This window comes from Brachyhypopomus gauderio, chromosome 6, assembly GCF_052324685.1.
Source record: "Brachyhypopomus gauderio isolate BG-103 chromosome 6, BGAUD_0.2, whole genome shotgun sequence".
Taxonomy (NCBI): domain Eukaryota; kingdom Metazoa; phylum Chordata; class Actinopteri; order Gymnotiformes; family Hypopomidae; genus Brachyhypopomus; species Brachyhypopomus gauderio.
The window spans coordinates 20776431-20792252 of NC_135216.1; positions in this window are offsets into that span (position 1 = coordinate 20776431).

The window sequence follows — 15822 nt, forward strand, 5'->3', positions numbered from 1 at the left end:
GGGGGAACTCTGGCCAAAGCCGGTCACCATGCCATGACAACAATTTAAAGAGAGAGAGAGAGAGAGAGAGAGAGAGAGAGAGAGAGAGAGAGAGAGAGGGAGAGAGAGAGAGAGAGAGAGAGAGAGAGAGAGAGAGAGAGAGAGAGAGAGAGAAACAGAAAAGATGTGAGGGATAAAGTCCATCTTGGTGTAGATTTATAAATATGAGTTCTTTATGTAATTCCTGTACAGTCCCAAACGTCTTGATGGTTGGTAATGTTATACATGAGTCCTTTATGTAGTTCCTGTTTAGTCCTATCCATCTTCCTTTATCCATCATCCAGACTGGTTAGTCAGGGCAGTGGGTTGTTCCTCCATCATATCTGGTTAGGTAGGAGGTGGCCGGCCCAGGATGGATCTCTGGAAAGGCTCGTCTCTCCTCACCTCAGTGTTCCTCGAGTAGGCGGGCAGCCATGTGGAGAAGATAAAACAGGGAAAATTAGCTCTGTATGAGGACATATACAGGACAGATGAGATTATAAACATTTCTGGAGTGTGGCAGCAACTCTGGCATTAAATAAAATTATTACAGCCTAGCTGAAAAAGGCAGAACCAGAAGGTAACATAGACTTGGGAGCATTCTGAATCATGAATATCTACTTACTTTACATATTCAGTGTAATTTAAACTGTAATTGTAATGTTATGCCATCCAGTTTTAATACCAGCTAATACCATCCCTACAAATGATAGTGCCCAGCAGTAGCATATACAATGAGAATGATATGGGGCCCAGTACAGATCCTTGTTGGACACCATATTTTACCTTTGTACGTTCTGAACATTCGTTATTTACTAGAACAAATTGGTAGCGATCTGTCAGGTAGGACCTGAACAAGGAGAGTGCTTGACTTCTTATGCCAATGAGTGTCTCCAGCCTATTTAGTAGAATGTTGTGATCAATGGTGTCAAAAGCAGCACTGAGATCTAACAGCAGTGGTGGACGAAGTACAGCAATTATGTACTTGAGTAAAAGTACAGTTACCTTGCATTGAATATTACTCAAGTAAAAGTAAAAGTATTCACCTCAATTTTTTACTTGAGTAAAAGTACAAAAGTATCTGCCTTCAAAAATACTTAAGTATTAAAAGTAAAAGTAAACACTTTTTTTTTCTTAGCATCACATCAAAACCCCTAGGCCTACTCGATCAACAAGTGAACAACGAAACAGTGCCTTACATTTGCCTAGCAAACACAAAATACTCAAAACTATATTATATTTAAGTAAGACCAAGTGCTTTTGAAGCAACAACGCAAAAAGCATTCATTCAAGTTTCATTATTTTATTTTTCATTCATTTTGGTTGTCAAAAAACTAATAAAAAATAACAAACACCATCACAACTGATGAATCATTCACTATAAACATTACATTTGATGAAGCATTACCTAAGTTTTGAAGAGGCGATACAGTATATGAAGAGGTTATACGTTGTCCACTACATGGCGGGACAGGGACGCTTAGTAACTAGAACTGTGTGCAGCCCAACCAACTGAACTCATAATATTAAACTTGGCCAAATAATTAATAATAATTATTATACCAGTTAGTTCTGACCCTACAATGCGATTGGCTGAGAGGCGATCACTGTAACCGAAGCTCTCCATGTATTACTCCGCCACATACAGGTAACCTAGCAACGCAGCAGCGTTTACAGGCCAAACAGCGCAACTATAAACAAGCAGCAACATTATCAAAATGAATTACAGGGAGTTCGTTAAATCTATTGGCTTCGAAAGCATTTGTTTCGATCTGAAACTGAAGGCTGAAGCTATAAATGACCAGCCTGATTCTTCCAATGAGCCAAGGTTTGTCACGCTTACAAACAATGATTTGGATGAGCTGGAAATGCAGAGAAACGAAGTTAATACCGTAAAACAAACGTCCTGGGCTCTACGTCCTACAGCGTTTTATGGATCCGTCTGAAACGTGAAGGGAGAGTTATATAGCATCAGCAGCGTCGTTGGTTTAAGAGCTGGACTGAACAGATACCTGAACGAACCTCCAATCAGCCGTGGATGGTCAATAATTGTTGTACTTTATTTTTAATAAATACAATTTCATCAACAGTTGTTTTGTGTATATTTACCTCTATAATATTTATTGGGTAAGGCTGTTCCAGTGTTGTGTAAGTTTAGCAGCGAGCCATTGAATGGAACTATTTTAACTGGCGGAGTGTTTTTAACCAAACGTCGTATTTTCTCGTCCTCTTTAACTCAAAATCTTTCAATAAACAGCGATAATTGAACTGTGGTATAATCGCAATAATACACTCGAGGTTCGTGCTATAACGTGTAATATTGGCACTGCTGTGCTGATCTACGACCGCAGCACAGCAGTGCCAATATTACCCGTTATAGCACGAACCTCGAGTGTATTATTGCGTAAATAATTAATATAATAATAATTTTTATAATTTTGCTTCGCTTCGCTCATATTTGCTTGCCTTTGCCTCCCTCATAGGAATGAATTGCGAAGTTCGCTTCGCTTGGCCAAATTCGCGTGTATGTGTCCCCGGCTTTAACGTTTGATGTGGGAGTCTCCTGTGTTAAACTGGCGCTTAGCATCTCCACAGATTGCAATTTGGGTACTAGCACATTGCTTTGGATAAAAGCATCTGTTAAAAGTTGTGTATTTCAATGTGATTAACCAGGGTATATAAACCACCCTGTTGGTAGTACTCATCTAATGGCGAACCTCGATGTGTTTTTTCAAGTTTGACGGCGAGTTCATAAATGATGACCGTGATGTGTTCTTCGGAATGCAGAGGAGACACTTGAAGGAATACGAATCATTTTTCTTTTCGAGGAATTTAAACTATTCGGCTAAATAAAAAGCCAGGGGTGTTGGGGAAAGCCATCTGTTGCAGCCATGTCAGATCCTCAGCCAATTAGCGTACAAATCTTAATCTCTTACTGAGCGCTGATTGGTTATAGTCTTTTATTAAGCGTTGATTTAAAAATAGAAAAGGAACGAGATGTTTCTGTAAATGTAACGAAGTGAAAAGTAAAAAGTTTCGCTTTGAAATGTAGTGAAGTAAAAGTATAAAGTCTTACCAAATAAAAGTACTTGAGTAAAGTACAGATACATGGAAATGTTACTTAAGTACAGTAACGAATTACATTTACTTCGTTACTGTCCACCACTGTCTAACAGTATAAGAAAAGAAACGTGTCCTTTATCAGAATTGTCATCTTGCCACTGTCGCCCTTGGCTTGCTGACTGGGGGCTTGGACTCGGACACTGGTAAAGCTGCTTTGTGACAACAACTGTTGTAAAAAGCACTATATAAATAAAATTTGATTGATTGAATTGCTTGAAAGTTTATGCTAAAAGAGTCACATAGATTTTCAAAATGGATGTTAAAATCACCTTATAATCACTATAATCGGCTGATAGCACTACATGAGACAGGAAGTCCGAAAACCCCTGCAAGAACTCAGAATATGAACCAGGGGGGCTGTAAATAGTAATTAACATAAATGACTGTACCGCATTGTTGGTTTGATACAGAAATTTGATACAGTGAGGATGAGATGTTCAAAATAAAAGCCAGCAGTACAAAGACTGGCATAATCTGGACACTCATATTCATCACATAACAATCAATGACTTAAACAGCTTTGGCTAAGTGTTTGTGCTGTTCGTAAGCCAGTGCCTGTTCAATAATAAGCCTGTCTAATACTATGATACTTGCTCTGGCATCAGAGAGCATCTGATGTTTGTTTGGAGGTGGAGGATTACATGTGGTGAATTCAGGGTTCTCAGGTCAGCCTGACACACTGTGTGTATTACCAACTGTAAATGGAGAGGTCAGAGGTGTGGAATTAAGAGCTGTTCCTTGTCATAGTGAAGAAGATGGTGGTCATCCATGTTCCTATGGTACACTTTTGGCAACCACGGTGAATGCAGCGGGGATTGGATTAAAGCTCCTAGAGGACTATCATGAAAAAGATTTTCATAACAATAATTAAAGGAATCTGCAATGGCATGCTGTTATAAAGGTTAGCACTACAGCACATCAATTCTCAGCATGACCACCAGAGGGCAGGCATATCCTACATGTCTCTGATAAGGTAGCACTTGTTCATGCCCATATGCATATTTTGGGGACCTCTCATCTTTTTATATGTGATCGCTGATAAGGAATCATTACTAGAATTAAAGGAGAGGTTGAAAAGAAGAATTCTGTAGGTCAAAACAATAGGTTATTTCCTAGTTTGTGTCTGTGATGATGATATCTGTAATGTTGTATGCTCTATTTTGTGACCCTGAGTGCTATCTTTTGGACAAGATTTAATTGACATATAGCAAAAAACTGGATTATGCCTGAGCTATTTGATTTGAAATCTAAGGCAAATATTGGGAATACACCGAATTGAATTTCAGGAAATAGTCTAGCAGCATGAAAGATCAGATAAACTGAGATGAATTGCATTGAATTCAGTTAAGTTGAACTGACTGAAATGGAATTGCATTAAATTGTCACACTGCACTGAGCTTAATGCTCCCACAAACATTTCCCCTGTTCCAGTCTGTCAGAGAAGAGAGCACGGTGTGGCTGGAGGGTGATGATGTGACTGGGGCTCTTTACAGGGCAACTAATGGAATTCCATGGATGATGGTCTTTGCCATTGCATTTTGCCCTCCAAATGTGTACTTGGGTTGCAAATCCTAACATGAGCCCATTTCCTTCCACCCTAAACATAACCCCATGCTGGTGGACTGCTAAGGGACACACACACACACACACAAAACAATTTCACTCAGTCCTTCCCTTCTACCAAAGCAAGGGGCAAACATATGGTCACGCTCCATTTGTCTAATCAGATATCAAATTAAACATTAGTCAGACTCATAACATTAAATCAATGATGTGTGGTGACGATACTCAATGTCGTTGCATTTTTATGCCTCATTGCATTTTACCACATTATGTTACATAATGTACCATAACAAAATGAGCTGGAAAGTGGCCTAAGTTATCTGAGGCTAATGGGTTTGAAATATAATAAATAACAGCACTTGTGATCTAAATGATGTAAATAGGAGCTGAAACTTTGTTGACATCATTTTAATATGGGTAAAATTTACAAAATGTGTAATATTGAAAAGAACTGCCAAAAATGTCAACATAACCACAAAAATGCATTAAATATACTTTGAAAAGTCTCATTAATGTAACCTTGATGTGATTTCATGTATCATCATTATTATTAATAATAATAAATATATTTTATATACTTTAAACCTCTTTTTCTTGCAGAACAGCTTGAATTCCTTAAGGGACGGATTAAATACATTTAGGAACTCAGGACCATGTAGCTTGTTTGCAGATCTCTTATTCACACATTCCTGTTGTGAACTTCTGGTTCTGAACATCATCAGGATGGTGCTCCACAGGATGATGATCTGTGCATACCAATGAATCAAGCTGAGCCAGAGATGATGTACACATGGCACATTATCCTTATGAAAGTAGTGTTTTATGTATTTGTTTATTAATTTGTTTGCTTTTGCACAAGTTTTATGACCATATATCTTCTATCAAATGGCATCAATCTGGCAATGTGAAGGTAGACACATGCTTTGTCCATGAGGAATGCAAGCATCTGCTCACATGTCACAGGACAGCGGAATGTCCCTGGAAGAGATCTTGGCAATAGGCCACAATCATTTTGGCTAACAGTGGCACTTGGAAATTGGTCTGGAAATATTTATCTGAAGAAGCAGATAAATAAACATTTTTGACCAGTAGACTAGTCAAAAAGAGACACATTTAATAAGTCCAACAATAAAACCCTCCTCCACCAGGTGAAAAACAGATAGTGGTGTTGAGAATTATGTGGTACAGGGCAACCCGAAGTACCTGGAACAGACTGAAATTCAGCGTAAATACTCTTAATTTTCTGAGTGAAGAACACCAGGAAGTCATTACAAAGGGCTGATGAGGGAGTTAATGGAAAGCTGTTTGCAGGTTGCAGGAGTTTATTTATTGTAGAGAACAGCGCTCTCGCATTGCCATGACAATTGGCAATATCGGTGGTATTAAATTCAGCCTTAGCCTTAAGCAGTGTTGGGAATGTTACTTTTAAAAAGTAATTAGCTATAGTTACTCACTACTTGATCAAAAAAAGTAACTGACTTAGTAACTGAATTACTCTATAATAAAAGTAACACGTTACCAGGAAAAGTAACTATTTGCATTACAGTTAAAAAAAATTATATCCCAAATCTTTGTAGAAGAAAAAAAAAAAGCAAAAGTAAACAGTTACACTATATAAAGGACATTTACATCTATCAAATTAAATTAAATTCTCTCAACCTGAGACAACTGGTTTGTTTCACAACAGAAGTAAACTTAACAATAAAACCTCTATTCTTAATTGAATAAATCAAATACCCAGTCTGGTAGACATTCAGGAACTTCCAAGTATTTTCTTAAATAATGTTTATATCGCCACCTTGAAAATGCTAATTTTTTTCAGCTTGCTCCTGACTCGCCATTTCTGCCTCTTCTCCATTTGAGTCATGTGTCACTGGTGAGCTTTGGCACGTGTGTAAAAACACTGGCTCTGATTGGCTACCATAACGCTGCCTTAGCCAATCGCTTACTGACTTGTTAAGTTAAACATGTGTTACACCGAGAACTGTGACCTATCGAGATCAGTTACTCCTCGCTAGGGGTCCGCTTGGATTACTGTTAGTATATCAATATATAGCAGGTATCACCAAATGGCGGACCGCGGTCCGGATCCGGACCTGAACGCCGTCCTGTCCGGACCCAATCACATTCCTGATTAACTGGATACGGACCCAAATGCCAAAAAAAAAAATTTTAACGGGAGACTATATTTTAAAACCGGAGAATTTATTTTCAGACGAGTGTTACGTTCACCACCCATTTGAGTGTTACGTTGCCCCCCCCGCTCAACAACTTTCGTTCGCCACCGCAGACCCGGACCTAAGGTCTGAGCTATCTGCCAAAAATGGACCGCAGAAAGATTTAATTGATTACCCCTGATATATAGTAACGCACCTCTTTTAATGACCAGTAACGTCAACGGCGTTGTAACGACAGGAAAAGTAATTAATTATATTTAGCTTTAGCTTTCAGTGACCTAAGCTCAGTGGTGAACCATGGGGCCGAATGACAAAAAGTTACAACCCGATTTTGAAGTGGAGCATGTAGATTAAGCGATGTAGTAGCAGCATAGTTGTAATGATCAACCAACATCAGATGATAAAATCTGGGGAATAGGGATCTGGTTGAGGGACCTAGCAAAAACTGAAGGACAGATGTTCTTAAGATTCCTAAAAGTAATACTACGAGGAAGATGCATTCTCTTAGTGCAGAAAGACAACGATAGCTTAAAAACTACAGCACTATGATCAGAGATATTAAAATCAGTAACATGCAAGTTAAGAGGGGCAATTGAGGAAGAACAGAAGAACAGGGCAATTGAGGTACAACAGACAAGATCCAGGATATGCCCTTGACAATGGGTAGCCGAGCTTACATGCTGAGTAAGATCAAAGCATAGCAGAAGATTAACAAGGTCAGCCGCATGTGGGCATTTACAGGAGTCAACATGGATATTAATATCACCCAGGACCATTGATGAGGGGAATAAAGAGATACTCAGGCCGAGGGCATTCAAACGTGGTTGTAGGGTGAATAGGCACCTTGCGGACCCCGAAGCTGTAACAATACAGGACAGCTAGTCCGCTTCCACGACCAGATCTATGCGGCTGGACTGGATCGCTGCGGTGTCTTTCAAAGTGGCGTCAAAGAGCTTCCCCAAGCTTTTCACTGGCTTCTCCGTTAATGATGGAATTTGGAGACCATTCATTTGGAAGCGGAACTTATCCTCCACTCTCCCCTTCCTCAGCACCAGGGACCGGCATTTTCCTGGCTTGAATGTCATTCTCGCCCAAGATGTTAAACTTTCTAGACCTTTAAGGAGCCAGCAGCACCCTGGCACTGATGTTGATGTGACTGTTAGGTCATCCATAAAGGCTCTGATTGGCGGTTGCCACGTACCAGATCTGAGGAGAGACCCTCTGCATTCCACTTCTGCCGCCTTGACAAGCATGGTCATTGCCAGGGCAAATAGCGTCACTGATATAGTGCAATCTGTGATTATGCATTTCTCTAGGCGATGCCATGCTGATGTTATAGATCCAGATGTAAATCTCATGCTAAAACTGTTATAATAGACCTGTATGAGATCTGTGATCATGGACATGGTGCATCGTCAACGCTTTTGCCACCAGCTTATGGGGAATTGATCCATAGGCATTTGCCAGATCCAGCCAGATGACTGACAAATCTCCTCAGTTCTCCCTGGCCTCACGGATCAGCTGGGTGACCACTCCAGTGTGTTCAAGGCAGCCCGGAAAACCTGGAATTCCTCCCTTCTGCACACTCATGTCAATGTAGGTATTGCTCAGGAGGAAGTCAGTCATGCGATTGGCAAGGATCTTGCCCTCTACGCTGAGCAGTGAGATGGTCCGGAACTGCGAGATGTCACTTGTGTTTTCTTCCTTTGGTATCCACACACCTTCAGCATACCTCCACTGCTTGGCTACCCTGCCTCTTCGCCATACAACCCTGATGATTCTCCACAGCCTCTTCAGAAGTTTTGTATGGCACGCCGCTCTGCCCTGGTGCTGCACTGGTCTGTGCCTCCCTGACTGTGTTCTTGACCTCTGCCAGCGTTGGCTCTTTGATGTTGAATTGGCAGGATGGTAGCGGTGATGATATTAGTTCTCTACAGGGACCCAGCTCTTCCTCCCTCTGTCGGTCGCTGTATATTTCAGAGAGATGGCGGTTGATGTCCTCTTCTGGGCACATAAGGGACCCACTCCTCTTCTACCCAAGCAGTTTCTTAGTAAACCCGAAGGGGTTAGCTATGAAGGCTTTACGCTTGCGGACCCTCACTCTACCCTTCCTCCTGTGCCACTCAGCACGGTGTAGGGAGATGAGCTTTCTCCTGAGCTTTCTCTCTGAGCTCAGCCAGGGCGGGCCTTTCTTCCTCTCTCGCCTCCTTAAAACGCTGTTTCAGGCCCCTCAAGTCTCTCCTGAGTATGATGATCTTGTTCTCTCGCCGGTTGGGCCTAGCTGTGGTCTTTGCCATTTGCTGTTTGACACCAAATCGCTCGGCACTGATGCAAATCATGAAGGTGCACATCGTTTGGAGCTGCTGGTCTACGACCCCTTTCGATGATGCTTCCAGAGCACCATTTACATCTTTGTCGAACTGGCGCCACACAGTCTCCTTGTGTGCCGCTGGCCACAAGACCCTACACTGTTCCGATGGATTGTTGGCCAGCGCGCGCTGAGCTTGGAGGTTCTGGACACTGTGGGTTGACTCCGGGTCCTGCTTCTCCTTCGTCTCACCAGGGGCCATGCTGTGCACTGCCTCTGTGTGTTGCTCTGCTTGTTTCCTCCTTGTATAGCCCATCTTGGTCTGATGGATCTTCAGACCTTTCAGGTTCTTACAGCTTTTGCCGCACGTACAGGTTACTCTCATTGTCGTTAATCCATTGCTCATGTTCTGCACCAAAAGGTCCATCTGTGTTGGGTGCTCATCCTCCCCCCTCTCAGGCACCCCTGGGGGTATTTTTCATTAGAGTTTTCCATAGCTTAGTAGGGTGCTCCCTTGCGGGAGCTGCAGCTTGGGATGCTAACCCTCACTGCCCCAGTTGCCGTCTCCCCGAGCTGCCCACTGACTCTCCAGTCGTCACTACCCTGTTCTTAGTTGTCATCCAGCCTTTCCTGGAAGTCACTGGCTACGCCAGAATGATAGTTTATAAGAAACACCTTGATAGTGCAGCTTGAACACATCTTCAGTGATGAGCATATTCTTACATTTTTAAAATATAGCTAGTAAATATCTGCTATTTCCTCTGGCCCTTCATCTCAGCTCTAATTCTAGGGAACAATAAATGGTATAATTATTGAAATTGCCTATCAAATCTAACAAAAAAAATCAGTTAAAATAAAATGACCCTAGTGTTTGAAGAGATGTTTGATTTATCTAGAGATGGAGATGATTATATATTTATCTAGCTCTGTGACAGAATGCTTTCAGTTTATTATGAATGTAATACGACAGAGAAAAACACTAGAAGTTTAGGCTACTTAAGTTTTGACATGTGATTGCGAGGATTGTATGACACAGCCAGACCATGTAGAACAGTGAAACGTAAAAGGGACTACAAAGATAATAAGTTGTGAGGGCACAGTTGTTGGTGGGTAGTATGGAACAATGTCCCAGGATGAGTCCAGATAATCTCAATAAATAAATAAGAATAAACAAACAGCACCACTTCACCCTTAGAGGAATTGGGTTAGTGAAGCAATCATTGATGTAAGTCAGTTTAAGTTGATCCTCACTGAAAAACACCAGAGAGACTGTGATCAACACTTGTTTGTCAGATGCTCTCATCCAAAGTACTTTATATGTATTTATTTAAAGCAGGGGTGCTCATTACGTCGATCGGAAGTGTCGGTCGATCGCGAAGGAATGTGCATAGATCGCGTCACATTAAAAAGTAGTAGATGAATCGCACATCTGCACTGACGGTTGTATTTTGATTGACATTCACGGTAGCCAATCTGCAATCCGCACAACAAATGACGTTCGCAAACCCCCCCCCCCCCCCCCCCCCCCCCCCCCCCCCAACAAACTTCGTTCGCCACTTCACACCTCACAACCCCCCGGTAGATCTTTCTGACTTGGTCATCTTATAAGTAGCTCGCAAGCTGAAAACTTGTGGGCACCCCTGATTTAAAGTGTCTGCATGTACTTTCTCTGAACTGAACCTATAAAGCCTTGTACTCCTTGCTGAATCCATGTGAGCTACAGGACGTTGTTGGGGCTGTAAGTTTACCAGTAAGCAACACAAGTTCCAGATCCGCTCATGTTTGGGAGAAAGCTTAACATGCCAGATTGGCTGCATACCACCCCTGGGCCACACCTGCCTAGCCTCAGGCCACCATTCAGACCAGCCCCAGAGAAGTAGGACACCCTAGGAGCATAGTCTGCCCTGTAGCCATAGGTACTTTGAAGTGGACTGTGGGGTAGTTGTTTGCCATGACAACCCTTTGGGCACCTGCCACTTAGTACATAGCTCAGTCCAGAATACTCTGATGCTACTGACAGTTATGGGTTGATGTGGTAAAGTGTGAGAGCTGCTGTTTTTGCTGTTAGTGTATCATGTTTTATAACTGCAAAACTGCTTACTTTACTGCAGCTTCTCTTCTGCCTGGCCTTGCTACAGTATTTTGTGATCAATGTGGAATTTTAGACAGTTTTTAAAATTAATACAACTGTTTTAGTACAATTAATACAAACTGTCAATTAATGTGGAATTTAACAATCATTCAATAGTCTCACAGCCCATGTTTCTTCTGCTCTAGTACGACCTCTCACTGCTGCAGTTCAGAACGTCTTTAAGGCACCTACTGGAACATCCAGACAGCAGAGCATTACAGTAGTCTATCTAGGAGGTGATGAGGCGTGAGAGAGATATGAAGCATTTTCTTAATATTTTGTGAATCTTCTATATTATTAGGATAGAAATTTGTTGTAAATGTTAGGCTGATCAAATAATGTTGCCTAAAAGGGAAAATGTAGCACTGCACTACCCCACTACAGCAGGGGTACTCAACTAGAAATGATGAGGTGGCGGCGAACGTAAATTGTTGAGGGGGGGGGGGGATTGGTGGTGAACGTATTTGGCCATCTGCTATCTGTTTATTGTTGCCATGGAGGCCTTGCCATTGTTGCAATCCCCAGCCTCGAAAAAAAAAAAATATTCAAAACAGCTCGCGGACCAGAAATAGATGGATGCTATTTGAGTATGGGGGCACAACAGTATATCAGCAACTTTTCATATAGCCCCAGTGACTAGATAGCAGTCCATTTCCCCAATGTACCTAGGCGGCCATTACACTTGGCTTTTTCCAGTCAGATGGTTATGGAGTAGCTAACTGTGGCCAGACTCCCCATCAGACAGGATCTGAAGGAAGAAAGTACCATTACTGAAACTTAAAATATATTTTCTTGAGTATATTTAGCAGAACCGTTATATCTATCATGTTAAATACTCCACCAATTAAATACTGTTAAGCAGAATACTGCCATATCCAGTACTGCCTCTTTGCTATTGCTGATAAATATCAATTGAAATATTTAATGTGATTCCTTTGCAAGTTTACACTAAAATAATTATCTCTAAAATCTTGACATGCAATTATACATAGATCAAAGATAGATTAGCAAAGATTTAATATTTCAAAAGATGGCGAAGTCTATGAAAAGGCTATTTTTTACAAGGTTTTGATTTCAAATGGTTTGTCTGATTAAATTCAGAGGCATTGGTTTGAGTGCACATGTAGATTACATAAATCTGCTGAAATTTCAATCAGCTTGTCTGCTTAAATACTCTAGGTTAAGGTCATGAATAATAATTAAAAAACAATTAATATATTTTGTATCAGTCTGGAAAGGTTTGATATTTGGACTGCAATGCTCTGCAATACGTTGTATGGTTTCTTTTCCTTTTGGAATTCTTCTAGTTTAGTTTGATGCTGTTTATGTTCCAGTTTTTGAATGTGCATTGGAGTCCAGTTAAGATTATTATATTATGAAAACCCCCGTTCTAACCCTCAATGACCCATTTTTCCTTCTAAGTAGTACAGTGTTATATAGGGCAGAACAAAAAACAACCTGAAACCTTTCACTCACTTATGTCCTGTGGGATCAGATGGTGCAAGAGCAAGACAAAGAACATGTGTTTTACTCCTTCACATTACCTGGTAGAACAGGTAGAGTGGTGTTAGCATTACCAACACTGTGATTTCCACACACACACACACACACACACAGTCACGATGAGCCTCTCATGATGTTAAATGTTCATCATGCTCTGCAAGAATGTGTGCCAGGTGCCGAAAATATAAATATATTATTGAGATTAAGTGAAAGTACAGCAATTATTTTTCCTGTGTTGGCATTTGATGTGTGATCTGACCGTATGGTTGCAGGAGTGTATCTACCCTATTATGTTTCTTGTGGAAGCAATGAAAATTAGTATTGATACAAAAACTGTTCTGAAGGAGACTTATGCATCATCAAAAATCTGGCTTTTACAACAAAAATAATTGTATTTGTAGAAACTCCGAATGAGGCAGCTAGTGTATAATGCTATGAGGACAACAGATAATGTTTTCATTTATGGATGGATCTGTCACCAAGCAATTTCATTTATTTTCTGGGTTTTTTTTATAAATGGTTACTTTGCATCTTCATGTCATTTATATAATTAGGGAACCAAGCACGAAGTGGTGTTTTGTTATTGGACTTATGTGCTTGTCACAGTCTGTACATAACGAACACTATGTTCGAGCACAGAGGTGTCCATAAGTGCACATGGCACCAGAACACCTTAGTTTGCAGTTCTATGATCGATTTTGTAATCGTGTCCTCAGACTTGCGACCATGTGTCTTGGACACTCGGGTAAAGAGAGGAGCTGAGATGTCAACCAATCACCACCTAATGGTGAGTTGGATCAGATGGATCAGATGGCAAGTATGCCGAACAAACCTGGCAGACCCAAACGTATCGTGAGGGTTTGTTGGGAACGTCTGGCAGAGGAACCTGTCAGTATTGTCTTTAACTCAAGGGAGGCCGGTGACATTGAGTCAGAGTGGGCTTTGTTCCATGCCTCCATTGTCAATGGGTCAGACCGGAGCTGTGGCCGCAAGGTTGTTGGTGTCTGTCATGGCTGCAATCCCCAAACCTGGTGGTGGACACCTTGGGTAAGGAAGGCCATCATGCTGTGGAAAAAGTCCTCTCGGGCCTGGTTGACTTGTGGGACTCCAAAGGCAGCAGATGGGTACAGGAGGACCAAGCGGATCGCGGCTTTGGCTGCCGCAAAGGCAAAAACTCGGGTGTGGGAAGAGTTCAGTGAGACCATGGAAAGTGACTTTCAATCGGCTCCAAGAAGATTCTGGCAAACCTTCAGGCAACTCAAGAGGGGAAAGTGGTTCCCGCTCAACATTGTATACAGTGGGGATGGGGATCTGCTGACCTTGGCTGGGGATGTCATTAGGCGGTGGAAGGAATACTTCAAGGATCTTCTCAATCCCACCATCGCGCCTTCCACAGAGGAAACAGAGGTGGAGGACTCGGACAGGAGTTTGTCCATCACTCTGGACTGGACCTTATAGGTCTTATATACTGCATAGACCTTACCGGGGAGGCTGAGGAGTGTGATCCCCCGATAGTTGGAGCACACCCTCCGGTCCCCTTTCTTAAAAAGGGGAACCACCACCCCGGTAAGGTCTATGCAGGGGTTCTGGAGAAGAGAGTACGGTCAAGTCGAATCTCAGTTACAAGAGGAACAATGTGGGTCCCGTCCTGGTCGTGGAACACTGGACAAGCTTTTCACCCTTGAGAGGTTCCTAGAGGGTGAATGGGAGTTTGCTCAACCAGTCCACATGTGTTTTGTGGATTTGGAGAAGGCATTCGACCATGTTCCTCTGGGATTCCTCTGGGGGTTGCTCAGGGATTTTAGGGTACAGGGTCCACTGCTAAGGTACAGAGCACGGTCATTCAGGAGAGGCTCAGAGTAGAATCGCTGCTCCTCCACATAGAGTTGAGCCAGTTACATGTTGTAAAAACATGTAGGTCAAATAACAAGGATTCAAGGAGACTTTATTGTCATTCACATCACAGGTGGTACATGAGGTGGAATGAAATTTAGAACCCAGGGTCCAAGTTTTTACCCCAATAGCAGCAATATTATAAAAAATAGAATAGAATAAAGAAATAAATAAGATAAAAATAAAATAGAATAAGTAGAGTAAAAATAAATCTGTAACAAATAAATAAATCTAGAAAAGTGACTGTGGGTAAAGTGTCCTTGTGTAAAGTGCAAATTGTCAGAGAGACCAACTGAGTGCTGGTTCTCATTTAGAGTTTATGAGTCTGACAGCTTCTGGAATGAAGCTGTTCCTCAGACGTGTAGTTCTGCACTTAATGCTCCGCAGCCTCCTGCCTGAGGGGAGCAGGACAAAAAGTGAGTGTGCTGGGTGGGTGGGGTCCTTCATGATGCAAGCGGCCCTTCTACTGTATTTGGAGGTGTAGATGTCTGTGGTGGTGGGGAGGCTGACTCCAACAGTCCTCTGTGCAGCCTTCACCACCCTCTGCAGAGCTTTCCTGTCTGCAGCCAAGCAGCTTCCGTGCCACATGTTGATGTTGGAGCACAGTATGCTCTCCGCCACACATAAGGGAGCCTGTGCTGAGGGTGATGGTGGAGGAAGAGATGTTGTGGATCCTCACAGACTGTGACCTGTTGGTCAGGAAGTCCAGGACCCAATTGCAGAGTGAAGGGCTCAGTCCAAGTGTGAAGATTTTGTTGACCAGGGTCTGGGGAATCATGGTGTTGAAGGCGGATGTGAAGTCCACAAAGAGCAAACGGACATAGGAATCCCTCTGCTCCAGGTGGGTGAGGGAAGTATGGACCACAGAGGAGATGGCATCCTCTGTGGATCGGTTTGTTCTGTAGGTGTACTGGTGTGGGTCATACCCAGTCTCTCGAAGCATTTGGTGAATATCGGCGTGAGGGCTACAGGCTGGTAGTCATTTAGACCTGTCGCTGGGGAGCTCTTGGGGACCGGGATGATGGTAGCAGTCTTCAGACAGGTGGGGACCGAGGCTTGGATGAGGGAGGAGTTGAAGATATCTGCCAAGACCGTTGATAGTTCCC